Source organism: Urocitellus parryii, chromosome 1, assembly GCF_045843805.1.
Source record: "Urocitellus parryii isolate mUroPar1 chromosome 1, mUroPar1.hap1, whole genome shotgun sequence".
Lineage (NCBI taxonomy): Eukaryota > Metazoa > Chordata > Mammalia > Rodentia > Sciuridae > Urocitellus > Urocitellus parryii.
In genome coordinates, this window is record NC_135531.1 from 170,717,354 (window position 1) to 170,724,906 (window position 7,553).

Sequence of the window (7,553 nt, forward strand, 5' to 3'; positions counted from 1 at the left end):
CTTTAAAGAGAAACGTTTGGGCACCAGTGCCTGAGGGGAGGCTGGGCCAGATGGCTGCAGAACACAAAATGGAGGCAGGAGTCCCGAAGGCTGTGGACAGGGCGGAGGCTGACGAATGAGCCTGAAGAGGTGGACAGGAGCCAGTCCTACGCAGCTTAGGGTCCTGGTGAGGAGTGTGGGCTTCACTCTGGATGCAATGGAAGCTAATGGTCTTAAGCAAGGAAAGGGTGTTACTAGACATATTTTCCAAAGGTTCTCCTGGCTACTTCATGAGAAATAGGCTGAAAGAAGCCCATTGTGAACAGTCAACGGGGAATAAGCATCCTTTACTCCAGCTAACAACCCTGGGTGTATGTGTGAGTGTGTGTGTGTGTGTGTGTGTGTGTGTGTGTTCGTTCCTGGGGACTGAACCCAGGCACACTCTACCTCTGAACCACATCCCTTTTTATACTTTATTGTGAGACAGGACCTCACTAGGTTTCCAGGCTGGCCTGGAACTTGTGACCCTCCTGCCTCAGCTTCCTGGTCCCTGGGACTACAGGCATGCATCACGTGGCCAGGACTCCTCCCTTTCCTTGAATAGCCAGTAAAAAACAAGATGTGTACTAGCTCCGCCTCTCTGGCTGACAGGTGCCACCTAACCTGCTCCCAGGGCAGAGGTGATCTCAAGGCGCGGCAGCTCCGTGGCTCTGAGGGGTCCTGTGGACAGAGACTCTGGGAGTGAACCCAGGAAAAACGCCTGACAGTTCTGCTCACCGTTTCCTTTTCACTCCTCGGTTTTCCTTCCTGTTCTTCTTTGGATTCTTTCCCAGGCAGCTGGATGGAGACACATAGGAGGAGAAAGAAGACAATTACCCTCTCCAGATGCTTTACTCCCTTCTCCAACTTTCTTAACCACGGAAATCTTCTCCTTTGGCCAAACACCTCTTTCTCTCTGCATTGACAGGGAGTCACAAAAGCAGAACATGGTTCAGAAATGAACCAAAGCTGCAGCTCAAATGGGGCAATGTCCATAGTCCGACATTTTAGATTGGCTCCAGGGTTGGGGTTTATCATGACCAGGCCAGCAAATTTCCCAAGTCTCCACAGGGCTCAGGTGAATCACCTGGCAAGGTATGGAGACCCTAACATAGGGAAGGTGCAGCTTCTCCCATAGCCCAGACAGAGCCAGCAGCTGGTCCTCAGCCCTTCAGGGCAAGGCCCATGGGTCCTGGCCCCTGAGTGGGAGCGAGCTTCTAAGTCATCTGAAGAGTGAAGCTGAGGTGAGACAAATCCTGTGACTTGCATGGTTAACGCAAAGGTTAGTGATGGGCCAAAGCCTGTGACTGGGCTACTCAAACTTTCTACTCCATTACCATCCAAGCAGCATTTCTTTGAATGCTTTTTCCCCTAAGTCTCCCTGATTTACAGTCTACTCTATTAGTCATTGCACCCAGATTTGACCATGACTGTGAGCATTGTGCATCTCTCCCTCAGAACCCAACCTGTACAAAGGCCAGAGCCCTCCAGGTCACGCCCCAGCCCTGGTTCTCACCTCCACCTCTGTGCAGGTTCCTGCTTTCTGGCCACGTTGACCTTTCCTCCACATTGACCAACCCTGCCCTCCAAAGCCCTCCCTGCCTTTTCCAGCTTTCCCAACCATCACAACCTTTTTTTTTTTTTTTTTTTTTTTTTTGCCAACGTTCTCCGTCCTTCAACACTGGCCAACATCCGCTGATACAGAGCACAATTCAGAAACCAAGCACGGAGACCCAGTGCCGAGCAGCTTGAGGAAACGCCCCACCACCCCTGACTGTTATTGGCGCACCTTCCAGAAGTGTTTTGGAAATCGACGTGCAGGGCACCTGAGCAGACAGCAGGATTTGCACCATGCAGAGGAAGTCGGGGTCTCGCCTTCCAAAAGGAATGTTCTGATGTGGCGCTGGCATGGTATTCACAACCATGCACTGATGGTTGTCCCACTGGGCAGACCATGAGGCAGGAGGTGCCTACCCTCAGTGACCTAGTTCTCCCGTGGTTACTAGGGTCCAATGACTTACCTACCAAAGAATATTTGTAGTTTAAAATCAAAAGGCAGGATCTGACAGTTCTTGGCACTGGAGCGACCTAACTGGAATGTCAGATCAATATGCTAATGAATATGAATTCTCATCACACACAGCGTAAATTTTTATTAAGAGGAACTCAGATAATGTAAAAATTGTTTGACTGGATTAATTAATCAGCTAATACTTTATCATTTAAAAAATAGATATTAAACTTTAAAATGTATCTTGGCCAAAGTTTTGGGATTATGGGAACTTTTTCAGACACTCTGCTTTTTTTATGCTTTTCTTGATTTTTCAAATTTTCCATGCTAACTTGTGACTTCATAGAGCCATAAAGGAAGTCTCAGTGGGCAGCTCCCACATCAGCCACTGGCACCCACTTCTCCAACTATTTTGAAGTGAAAGAAAAGACCAAGAGTAAAACTGTAACTCAAGGTGCATGTCTGGGTATGAGCAACGTGCTGCACACCCCTACGGTAAGGACCTCGAGGGACTTCCTGGAGCTCACAGTGCCGGGAACCAAAGCCAAGGCAAAATGTGAGGGCGGGTTTCTAAATGACTCGGAAGGAAGACCTGGGGGCCAACCAGGAGGAAGTGAGAGTTCATCTCAACAAGCTGGAAAGGGATGGGGAGCAAACTGTGGGTAGAAATAAACATGGTGGAGAGCCAGCTATTAGACAGGAAGGCTGTCGAGAAGGTGCTACACCCCTGGCAAGACCAGCCACGGGAAAGGGAAAGACCTAAGGAATTAAATAAGCAGAAAATTCAGAGCAAATGCTGCAGCCTGAGGACAACCACGAAAGATTATCATAATAAACACGGCTTGGAACAGAAACCAGAAAAACCAACTGTAGGAAGTGGTGCATAAGTGCACTTAGGGGCTCTCAAGGATCCAGCCCACGAGACAAATGCAGCCTCTGTTGCATTTCAGACAGTAGAAAACGTCAACTGCTGTCAGACCCTTTCATGGGATTAGTATGATCTCATTCCAAAAGGAGGCAAGGAGAAGAAAAATAATCACAGCTCAATTTGCTCATGAAAATGGATGCAGTAATCCTTGCTAAAGCTAGAGTCCACCAAATCTAAAGATGCAAAAATAATATACAACACAACCAAGTGGGCTCTGCACCAGAAATTCAAGGATAGGTCACCATCACCAACAAAAAAACAATTAACATAAAAAAAAACTAATTTAACAGAAAAATTGTGAAGTTATATCATAGTTTAAAAAAATCCATTTGATAAGATTTAGCCCCCATTAGCCACAAATGTTCTCATCATGCTTGTTCTAACATGAAATGCTCTTGTTTTGATAAAGGCCATGGGCCACAAGTACACAGCAAACTCTGTGGAAACACCTTCGGGAGAGTTACTAAGGTCGAGACAGGACAAGCCTGCTTACGAATACTGAAGCGAAATGACATTAAAAAAGAAAAGGCCCGAGTGCTGTGGGCAGTAGAGCCTGGGGAGGTCCTTATCTGCACAGAGGGTGCATCACCAGGCAGGAGCCCAGGCGCTGACCATCAGCAGTGGAGACAAGGTACTCAGTGAGGCTGGTGGCCAGTCGTCTCACAGAATCCAGCAGCACCCCAACAAGGGCGGCCAGAAACGGTGACCTCAGACTCATTGCCATCACGTTTGGCATCTAGAACTCAACCTAAAAACGACTCAAGAAAGGAATGAAACCTGAAACTTGGAGAGCACACAAGAGGATCGGCGCAAGTACTTGGCTGGAGGAGACTGTCTGCATAGGTGTCACACTTAGCCACCAAATTCAGCTGAATATTTAGTGTTGCCCCCATCACAGTTCAAACTGGTACTTTTGATAGGGCTCACGGGTCCAGTTTTAACCAACAGTGCTGAGGAGCAGCGAGAAGGCACACGTGAACTGGACACCGTTGGGCAGCATCAATACTACCCTGCCCTCCTGGCATAAGGACCGCCAAGCTGCGAGGGACTCTCACAGCTGCTGCCAGGTCTCTGGTGGCAAAACAGGTGCTGTCCAAAGGATCAGGAGGCTTTGGCTTCTCCTCTGACAAACAGAACCGTCTTTGTGTCAAGTTCTAGTGTCCACTCTGCAGCCTGGCAGAGGGCACTGGGGAAGTTTGAATGTGAAACTACTCACAAAGCCTCCTGGTGTCCGAGCTTCCCGAGTCAGTTCTCAAACCCTCATGCCAGCCACCCGACGGTTCTGTGTAGAGCTCTCCCCACTGGAGAACCCTCCAAATGGTTCCTATTTCCCACAGTGACTATGACTAACAGTGACACTGGAGCAGGCACTGAGCATGCAACAGTCACACTATGAAGACAGTGTGTTGCTCATGAAAGGCTGCAGCAAAAAGAAATTGCACAGACATGGAGAACGCTACCTAAGGAAACAGATCCAAGTACAGGCACTCGGCGCATAGTCTACAAAAAAGAATTACGTTCAATGGGAAAAGAATGGATCTTCTAACTTACAAAATCTGTCTTACATTTTGGAGAAAAGAAAGCTAAAACCCCACTTTATGCCATATGGTAATGGAGATTCAAGGTCTAACGGGGAAGGCAAAAGCATAGACTCAGTGGAAGAAAACTCAGAATAATGACTCTGTGACCCAGTCGTGAACAGAGCTGGGGATGCAACTCAGTGGTAGAGTGCTCAGGGCCTACTGTGTGCAAGACCCTGGGATCCCTCCCCGCACCAGAAAACAAACATGAGGGGCAGGACTTTATCATAAATCCCAAAAGAATAACCTAGAGGTTCCCAAGAGAAGCAGAAGCCTACACCCCCAGGAGCACTGGGACTGAGTGTTTATGGAGACCCTTCATGACAGTCCAAACTGAAGCAACCCAAATGCCGTCGGTGGAGGATGCACACACATGCTCATATACACTTGCACATAAACAGACTCTGGTACATTCAATTAAAAAAAAATAGAGTAAGCTGTTGGTGCCTGTGGTGTGGCCAAGTCTCTCTGACGATATGGGAGAAAGAAAGCAGGCACAGAAGAGGTGACATCGAGTGCATCCACTCATAAGGAGTCACACCCAGCAATAGAAACCACAGCAACATTTGGAGGTGACTGACCGGGGGAACACCAGGAACTCCCTGGGTTGACAGAAATCACAGACATTGTAACTGTGGGTGCGAGCACTCATAAAAGTCAGCAAGTGTTACGACGAACGCGCCATTTCACTATGTGCAAACCTTGCCTCAGTTCAGAAATCCACTCAAGGAAATGTATTTTAACAGACAAAAAAAAAATAGAAACTATGAGATAAAAATTGATGGATTCACTACTCAGTATTCAAGGTTTCTGATCAACAACATGAAGTGAAGTGAAGCCATGCCTGGTAGGCACAGATGCTGGCAGTGGCCGATACACAGGGGTGTCTAAGGTACTCACAGAGCATGCGCCAATCACAAATGATGCAAGAAACCCTGTGGAGCACAGCATGTATAGCAAAGCACCTGTACCATCCTTCCTTCATTAAGAAGATGGGGCAGAGAAGAGCCCTACTCCCTGGGAACCACCTGAAACTGACTCTGGCTCCTTTAGCCCTGAGAGGGAATGGGGGACCTCCCTATGGGCAACTATGAAGATCCAACCCTTACTTCCCATGCTGGGGATTGAACCCAGGACCTTGCACATGCTGGGCACACACTCCACTACTGAGCCATGCCCTCAAAAAGCCGAGTTCTAATCCATGTTGTCTGAGGAATTTGGGCTGAGTCTGAGCCACCCGGGGCAGGATGGATTTTCTATGACTGGAACTTTCTTTCAGCTCTCATCTTTGTTCCACTAACAGGCACTTGTGGTGCAGATTAACGGGTTCACGTGATATTCCCACTCATCATGCAGTGTGCATTAATCACATCTGACCTCTCTTCTTCACGCTTCCCTCCCACGCTGGACTGTCCTGTTTGAAGAGCTGGATGGTGGAGAGGCAGAGTGAAGGGATAGGTAAGGGGAGGCAGTGCAGAATGATGTCGTGTGCATATGTGCATATAGGACAGGGAATGTCACCTTTATGCATAAAGAGCCAATCATAAATTAATATATGAACGAAAGGAACTCTACTGGAGGAAGGAGAATGGGGGAGGGGAGGAGGAAGAGAGAAATCGGGGAATCGTGAACTGAAATCGAATTCCATGCATGTGTCAGCTGGATGAACCAGTTTACTATGTACAACTATAAAACTCTAATAAAAAAATGGAAAAAAGAAAAGCTGGTTCACACAGACATCATAAGATATCTAAGATGATTAAGAACAATAACCTAGCAATCTACAATTCAGATTTTTGTCTGCATTAAGAAACTTCTCTGCTCTTTCTAGTTGATTAAGCAAGGTGTGCATACACATCTCACTCGCTGCACAGACGAGTCGAGAGGCAGAGAATCCTGCATTCTAGATCTGACATGTGCACCAGTTAGAGGTCTGCCATAGAAGACCCTCCGCCTTCTGCTTAGCGTTTGTCCCACAGACAAGCAACAAGCTTAAGGCTGCACTGCACCCATTATTCCCCTTTGGGAACCAGAGGCCAGCTTCCAGAAGGCGTGGGGGAGGTGCAGCCCAGCCTCCCAGGACAGGAGCCCTACAGTCCCACATGAATTCCCTTCCCCATCTAGATTAGTAACATACTATAGAAATGATCCCTGAAAGTATAGTCTTTCCCCATCTTGATTACCAGAGAGGTCCCATGGGCTTCGGGCTCGTGTCAAGGGCCGGAAACCATCTCTTAGAACTGTGAAACCAAACCCTCTTCTGAAGCATATCACCAGGGTAAGGAAGCCACCCTCCAGCCATCTACTGTGTGATTCCAACTGCAGAACGTTCTGGAAGAGATAAAACCATGGAGCCAATGAAAGATCAGTGGTTTTCTGGCGGGAAGGGAGGAGGAGTGAAGAGGTAGAGCACAGTGATGTGCCCTGCAGGGTGCTGTGTGCATGGTACGCATTCGCCCAGACCCACAGAACATATGCCACCTACCGTGGGCCCGAGTGAAAACTGTGGACTTTGAGTGACACTGAGGTGCCCTGGTCAGCACTGTTACGTGTGCCACTCTGACGGGTGCTGATGACGAGGGAGGCTGTGCGTGGGTGGGGCAGGATCGCAGTTTCACGGGAAATCTCCACACCTTCCACTCAATTTTTCTATGAATCTCAAATTTCTCTTAAAAATAAAGTCTGTTAAAAAGTATTGGAATTCCATGGTCTGAAGGTGTCCCCAAACTGCACCTGTGGGAACTCAGTCCCCAGTGCAACAGTGCTGGGGCACCTTCCAGAGGTGACTGGGTCCTGAGTCCTCTTCCCTGTGAACACATCAGTGCACTGCTGGGGCAAGGACTGGTCACCAGGGAGTGGGCTCTTGAAGCAGGAGGAGCGGCCTCTTCCTTCTCTCTCCCGCCTGCTCACTCCACCTTCCTCCATGAGTGGACACAGCCAGAGGCAGGCCCTGACCTTGGACTGCCCAGCCTCCAGAGCTATAAGAGATAGATCTATACTCTTTATAAGTCACACA

General features: G+C 48.4%; 1 pseudogene; it reads right to left on the reverse strand.

Moving 5' to 3' along the window:
- Positions 1 to 6,663: 6,663 nt before the first annotated feature.
- On the reverse strand, positions 6,664 to 6,704 carry LOC144249581 (small nucleolar RNA U3; annotated as a pseudogene).
- Positions 6,705 to 7,553: the final 849 nt, after the last annotated feature.